At 26.4% G+C, this 7,467-nt stretch overlaps 1 long non-coding RNA gene across 1 annotated transcript; it reads right to left on the minus strand.

The window, feature by feature from the left end:
- Positions 1-762: 762 nt before the first annotated feature.
- LOC128285708 (uncharacterized) lies at positions 763-1,741 on the minus strand. Its single transcript, XR_008276250.1, has 2 exons — positions 1,404-1,741; positions 763-1,128 (listed from the first exon to the last, which is right to left on the minus strand). It is a non-coding gene; the product is annotated as an uncharacterized LOC128285708 (long non-coding RNA).
- Between the last annotated feature and the right edge of the window lie 5,726 nt (positions 1,742-7,467).

Below are 7,467 nucleotides of genomic sequence, written 5' to 3' on the forward strand. Positions count from 1 at the left end.
GCATTTATATTTTGGTATAAATGATTTTCTCATTTATCATATTTAATCAATGCACATGAAAACTTAATAACCTAATTCATACACCACAAGTTTTAGGAGCTCAGGAGACTTGGAAACCACTTCTCCAACCTTGAATTTTGTTTCCCATTCATGGCTCACCGCTTTTGAAAAATTCCTCAATGAATTGTTAGACGATGGTTCTAGTCTTTGGTTACCGCTCACCTTTTCTTCTCTCCCATTAACTTTCTATTCTATCTTTTTCCTTTTTATTTTTATTTGTGGATGTATTTTATGAATAATTTTATTGCTTTAAGAAATTATGATGAATAGATGACGGTGTCGTTATTGAAACTCTACCAACCATCAACATTTTTCTTTAAAAAATGAGTTGCTCTTTTGTCTGCTTTTTAATCTAATTTTTGTTTTGAAAGTATTTTCAAAATAATAAATTATTTCACAAATTGGTTTGGATCTATGTTGTCTTATTTTTTTTTTGTTTTTTTTCATTGTTTAATAAGTCTCCCTTTTTATAAATTTTTTGTCACTCTTGTAGCACACTTTTTAATCTTGCTTATGTATGTAGTCTTGTTTTTGCAAGTAATTTTAAAAATTATTTTGTCGTTGTTCTTTCTAGTTTGGTGGATTTCGGCTTTTTTGCCTATTTTTTGCCACCATTTTGGACCAATTGGTATTGATTTCCTTATCATATTAACTGTTTGCAATTGCTCCAAATTTATTATACTTGAGTTGTGATAGAGGCAATTGTCAACATGCCATATATTTTATTGATGTTGAGGCTAAAAGTCTTTGTTATGTTGATGAAGCTTGTAAAGCCCAAATTTTGCCCGGGGCCTAATAAAACCAAACCTAATTTCAACCTTAGCCCGAGCCCAAATCAAAAAAAAAATCCAAAAAAAATAATAAAACAGTCCAATTAATAATACATGGCCCAAATTAAAACCCCCATCAGCCCACAACCTAAACTAACCCTACCAGCCCACAATCTCAAAAATTTTCAGCAGACTACAAACTCAACCCCCACGTCAGCACTCCAGACAGGATCCCCGTATACCCCGCTCCATGTTTTTGCCCATGTTTCACGCCCCTCGTTCTCCACAACTTCAACACCTGCAATTGGAGCAAAGAAATAGGTAGAAAATGTATGGTTTTTGGCTATAAAGCCTTCAATTTTTCATAGTAAAAAAGGGGATCCAAAAATTGTATCACTCGCGTATTTTTCAAAGAATCAAACAAAAAACACACAGAAGGTTGATCTCCGATTTTGTTCTCTTTATTTTCGTTTTTCGTTTTCTTGCTTCTTTAATATTTCTTTTATTTTTTATACAAATCTATTAAACAAAGATACAAAAAGAAAAATAAAAGGAAAGAGGAAGGATTCTCACCAGATCCGACCCGTCAGCAGCGTTATCGGAGCCTTCCCCTCCGTTCGGCGTGGTTGAGTCTAAAAAGGGGGTTGAACCCTTGTCTTTTCGTTTTTGGAACTAGCCTCCAACAAGTAAAAAATGGGAGAGCTAAAGGAGCCCATTTTGGTGTATCGTCGACCACCGAGTGCGGTGGTGGCGCGGCGGTTGAAGGGCGGCAATGATGGGTTTCTTTGAAACCCTAGCAGAAAATAAAAGAGAAAGGAAATGGGGAGAGAGCAGGAAAGCTCTCTGTTCTTTTTGTTTAAAGTTGGGGGAAGGCTGGTAATGGAATAATAAAATAAAAAATAAAAAAGGGGAAAGTTGGTAATGGAATAAAAAAAGGAAAGTTGGTAATGGAATAAAAAAAGGAAAGTTTTTTTTGGTTTAAATGATGATGATGAAACGGCGTGTTTGGTGGAGTGGGGTGTGCATTATCCCTAAATGGGAGATTTGCTAGATTAGTCCTTCTCCTTTGCAACTCTATTCGACCAGGCCCCATTTTCTGTTTTCTTTTGTTTTTTAATTTAGCTCTTAGATTTCGTTTGGGTTACATCTGGGTCCTTCGAAACACTGCGCATAAAAGGCTAGGAATATTTTCCAGCTAGTCCCTCGTTGTTTCAGCGTGATTCATTTCGATCCTTGATGGCCTTCTTTTCATTATTTACAATATGAGTCCCTCTTCCCTTACATGTATCTCATTTTAGCTCAAATTCCAACTTTTTAATTTATCCCTTAAAGTTCATTTCTTTTTATTTTCGGTTCCTTGACCATTTAATCTTGTTTATTTTTCATTTTTTTTATTATTTTCAATATTCGGTTTTATTTTTATTTTCTTTAGTATTTTATTTACTTGCTCTTTTAAATTCAACCCTTATATTTTATTTTATTTTTATATTTATTAATTTACCTATATTTTACGCCTTAGACTTCATTTTTTATGTTAATTCAATTCTTTTAGTTTCCATTTTGTTTTTTCTTTATTTTTATTTCACCATTGTTTTGTACTATTCTTTTGCCTTTATTTTTACATTCATGGCTTATTACAACTGCTCATTGTATTATTACTATTAATATCCTTATCACGTTGTCCTTTTGCTCCATCAATATTATTTGTTATTTTTGTCTTATTTGTTCTATTTATTTATTTTCTGTTTATAATTTCAAACTAAATTGTTTTATTTATTATCTTGTTCATCTACTTATTTCTTTATTCCTTTAACTTTTATACTAAAAAGTTCATTTATTTATGTTTTTAGATGCTCTTGATTTTACTATTATTATTATTATTATTATTATTATTATTATTATTATTATTATTATTATTATTATTCATGTATACACATTTAAATATTATATCATACCCCATATTATGCATACATATTAACATTATACCGTATATGTATTTTTTATAAATATTATATTTATATATTTTTATATATTATATATTGTGTACATGCTTTGAGTATTATCATGTGTTCATTTTGATATATGTATATATCTATGTAATATCATTAATATCTTTTTATTATTTTTTAGCATGTATATACTATGTAAATATTTCAAAGATTGCATTTTTATTATGTATATATTTTTTAATACGGGTACATTTTTATATTACGTGTATATATCTTTTAATATTGCATTTTTATTGTTATGCATATACCTTAATACTACATCATTTATACATTATTATTTCTCATACTATCTTATGTTCATGTTTTTTTTTAAACTATGCCATGTATATACAAGTACTATATATCTATTTATATAGTTATTAATAGTTGTTTTTTATGATTATTTCTAATATGTATGTATTGTGTATTTACCTCTAATACTATATATATTGTATATTCTTACCATTATCTTTGCTATATTTATTATTATTATTAATCTTTATTATTTGACATATTATTGTTATCAATTTTTTCTTTTTACTATCATTGCATTATTATTATTATTAATTATTATTATTATTATTATTGTTATTATTATTATTTTTATCATTGTTTGTGTTATTTATTTATTTACGTATATATCATTTACTTAAGTTTTTATTTTACTTTTCGTTATATTTGATCCGTGATTATTTAGCGTGTTAGCTAATTTTGTTATTCTCGTCTCTTATTTTATTTTATATTAATGCATCTATTATGCTCATGTATATTATCCGTTTTTATTTTATTCGATTTACAAATATCACTTTATGATTTCTAATTCTCTAAATCTAATTCAAGTTAAATTAGTGTATTCCAAGCCGGTTTATAATTATTCGTTTAAAAATTCTTTAAAACGGAGACGATGTTCGACGTTTAGCAATTCGGGGAATCGTGCCCTATCGTGTTGGGTTGCAATTTCTTGTTTGCCCAAAATAATCGGATGTCTCTTTAGAATTTCGTTCATGTTTTCTAAAAAAATTTTAAAACGAAGGAAATGTTCGACGTTTGGCAATTTGGGAAATCGTGCCCTATCATGCTGGGTTGCAATTTCTCGTTTGTGCAAAATAATCGAATATCCCTTTGGAATTTCATTCACGTTTTTCAAAGCGAGACAATGTTCAACGTTTGGAAATTCGAAGAACCGTGCCCTATCGTGTTGGGTTTCGATTCTCTCGTTGGACTAAATAATTGGGCATCCTTTTGCAGTTTTCAACATATAAATTTTTGAAGTCAAAATTCATCATGTTTTCGAGGGCTTAAAGGATCATGTCCTATCGTGCTGGATGTGATGCTATATTCCTCTTAGGCAAGAGAATTTTGATGACTAACTTGAGTTACTCAAATGTTATCAAAAAGGAATCACATTTCAAAAACATTTTTTAAAGCTTAGACATAAGGACAGTACTTAATCGATTTGGTACCAATTTTGGACGTAATGAGGGTGCTAATCCTTCCTCACACGTAACCGACTCCCAAACATTTTTCTCAAAATTTCGTAGACCAAAATCATTGTTTTAGTAAACCAAAATGTTTTATTAAAACAACCCAAATTTCTAGGTGATCCGATCACACCTAAACAAGAAAAGATTGGTGGCGACTCTATTTTCGCTTTCTGAAAAGTCGATCCATTATTTTTAAATCGAAATAAAAAAATGGTTTCGACAAAGCTTGTCCTTCATCGTTTACAACAGATCTTTGTTGTTGTTTTTTCTTCTAATTGTATAATCTCATTCATGAAATGAGTTAATGATTTTCCTTTCTTAAAAAAATAATATGACTGATTTAATTTAATTCTTTTAATAGAAAAATTTTAATTTTGACTATTATACTATGTTTGGTTATTAGTGTAATAAAAAGAATATTTAACACATATGTTCTAAAATAGATAAATATAAAATAAAAATAATTAGTATAAATTTAAACATGCAATCAAAGTATGAATAAAAGCTCTTGTAAAAAATTAAGACATCATCAAAATAAGCGAAAAATTTTCTTTCTCTTCACTATAAATAAGTCTTGTAAATAATTAAAATTACCAATTATAATTAATTTAAAGCTAACCAATGACTAAAACATATGGTAAAAGTAATCCTATAACCAAACGTATCATTAATAATAAATAATTTCTACGTTTATCAATATTTTTTACATCCGCTCTTTTGATTTTAACATTAAAGAAAAAGTCAACAATAGAGTTAAAGTCTGAAAATTTTTAAAGGGTCTAAAATTAAATTATATTTTTATAATAATAAAAGGTAATTTTATTATTTTAATAGTTTATATCTTTATAATTTTAAAAAAATTAAATAAAATTTTTATCATTTTTAAGGAAGATTAAATTTACTAATTTAAAATTTTAAAATTTTTAAAATTTAAATAAAAATTTTCATTTTAAATACTAAGTACGCCGCTGACGAACATGCCATGAGATGAGATTGTCACTTACAGCGTGGACACCATTGCAAATGATCTGTGATGATGTTTTATTATTATTATTATTATTATCATTTGATTTTCTAAAATATTTTCTATTTTTATTTTAAAGAATAAATTTTATTTTCTATCTTTTAAAAATTAAAAACATACTTGATAAATAGAAATAATTTTTTAATAATAAAATTATAGAAATGTGTTTGATAACTATTTTCTATAGTAGAAACTTGAGAAATAAAATTTTAAAATATTATATTTATATGAATTTTTAAATTTAATCTCATATTTTTAAAAATTGTCCTTTTATTTTTCAAATTTAAAATTCAGGTTCAGTTGTTCACACCATTAAAACTCTTCTATTAAATTCTTTTTCATGACATATTAAAACTAAAAGGTTATTTGATAGCCATGAAACAAAAAAATGATACTGGAATGGAGAATTTTGCTAATGTTGGTAATTCTTAAAACTCACCTCAATATTTTAATCAAAATAAAGTATTTAGATTAACTAATGACATTAACAAAATTTAAATATCAAATTATATAAAAATTAAAATATAAAGCTTAAATTTCAAATTTGAGCATAGTATACTAACTAAAATTGAACATCGATCATTATTATATAATCTCAAAAAAGTGTTAAAGGCTATGTATTTTGGACTCGTATATATCACTATTTTAATCGAAATAAAATAATTAGCCTTACAATAACATTATAAAAATAATATATTAAATTATGTCAAAATTAAAGTATAAATATTAAATTTCAAATTTGAGCATAATATAAGAACCAAACCTAAAATTTTACCATTATCGTATAGTCTCAAAAAAGAAGTAAAAGGTGGTGTATTTGGACACTTGCATGTCAACATTTTACTCAAAATGAAATATTTAGACTATGATTAAATTACTAAATTATGTAAAAATTTTAAGTATAGAAATTAAATGAATTAATATATACGGATCGGATAGATAACTTATATTTACTTGGTGCATTATTTTTTTCAATTTAACTGATACTTAAACTTGAAAATTATAAATCAATTTAATATTATTTTAAATTTTAATTAACACTGTTAAAATATGCTGAAACGAGAATAATAACTAATAATATAATACTTCCGTATATATTAACCTAAAATTAACTCTAATATTTAAGCATATTATAAGTAGTAAATAAATGACTATTGTGGGGCTTCTCAAAATAAAGCTTAAATCAGACATTCTTTGGAATGGAGATTCTCATTCTATGAACCAAACCATCGAATTATTGTAGCAGACCTTAAAGCAGCGTTATAATTTTCAATGGTTTTTTAGGCACATGATTCTTGAGGTTTCAGCTGGACAATCAAATCAATTATGACATTAATGATAATTAAAAGCAATAAATAAATCAAAATTAAAGAAGAAATAACACCAGTCAATGATGGTAAATCTTTTTAAATGGTCAACAGAAAATTTAACTTTTCCCTTCTTTTTTTTTTTTTTTTTTTAATTTTCCCTTCATCTTCTTCTTTATTACTGGTTATGAAAATAAAAAACTTTCCCTCAACTTTCTCACCAACCAAACGGTATCCAGTGTTTATAAAACAATTTCAAGTAATAAAAAAGCTATGAAAACCCTGATTCAATACGGAAGAAGCTCGAACCTTATGAGTAATTTCACTATTATTTCATGAAGAGGATGTTATTTGGGTGCATATCGGATAGATTCAAAACAACCAAATAAGAAACAACCTTTTTTTTTTTAATGGATTATAACACTTTACCTCAAGTTAAAAAGAAGCAAAAAGAAGTTACTGTAAACCTTCTTTTTGTCAAACCCCAATTTGGCAATGTGATCAGCTTCAATATTTTCTTTCTCGGAGACTTATTTAATTGACCAATTTTTCACATTTTTCAAAAATTAAACTATATGTCTAATTATTGTTAAATTTAAACACTTCGACAAACATAAAAAAGAAGCTTTAACCTACTTTGAAAAACAAAATTTGACTTCATATTGGATAGTTTCAACCACCTCCAAGTTAATTAACTTTCACTAAATTAATCTTAAAATATAAAATAAATTACATTTAATTAATTGTATTTGAAAAATTAAATATAAAATTAAATAAATTCATAATTAACATTAATTTTATATTATTAATAAAATCATAAAAATTTAAACCGAA

Source organism: Gossypium arboreum, chromosome 12 (genome assembly GCF_025698485.1).
Source record: "Gossypium arboreum isolate Shixiya-1 chromosome 12, ASM2569848v2, whole genome shotgun sequence".
Taxonomy (NCBI): Eukaryota; Viridiplantae; Streptophyta; class Magnoliopsida; order Malvales; family Malvaceae; genus Gossypium; species Gossypium arboreum.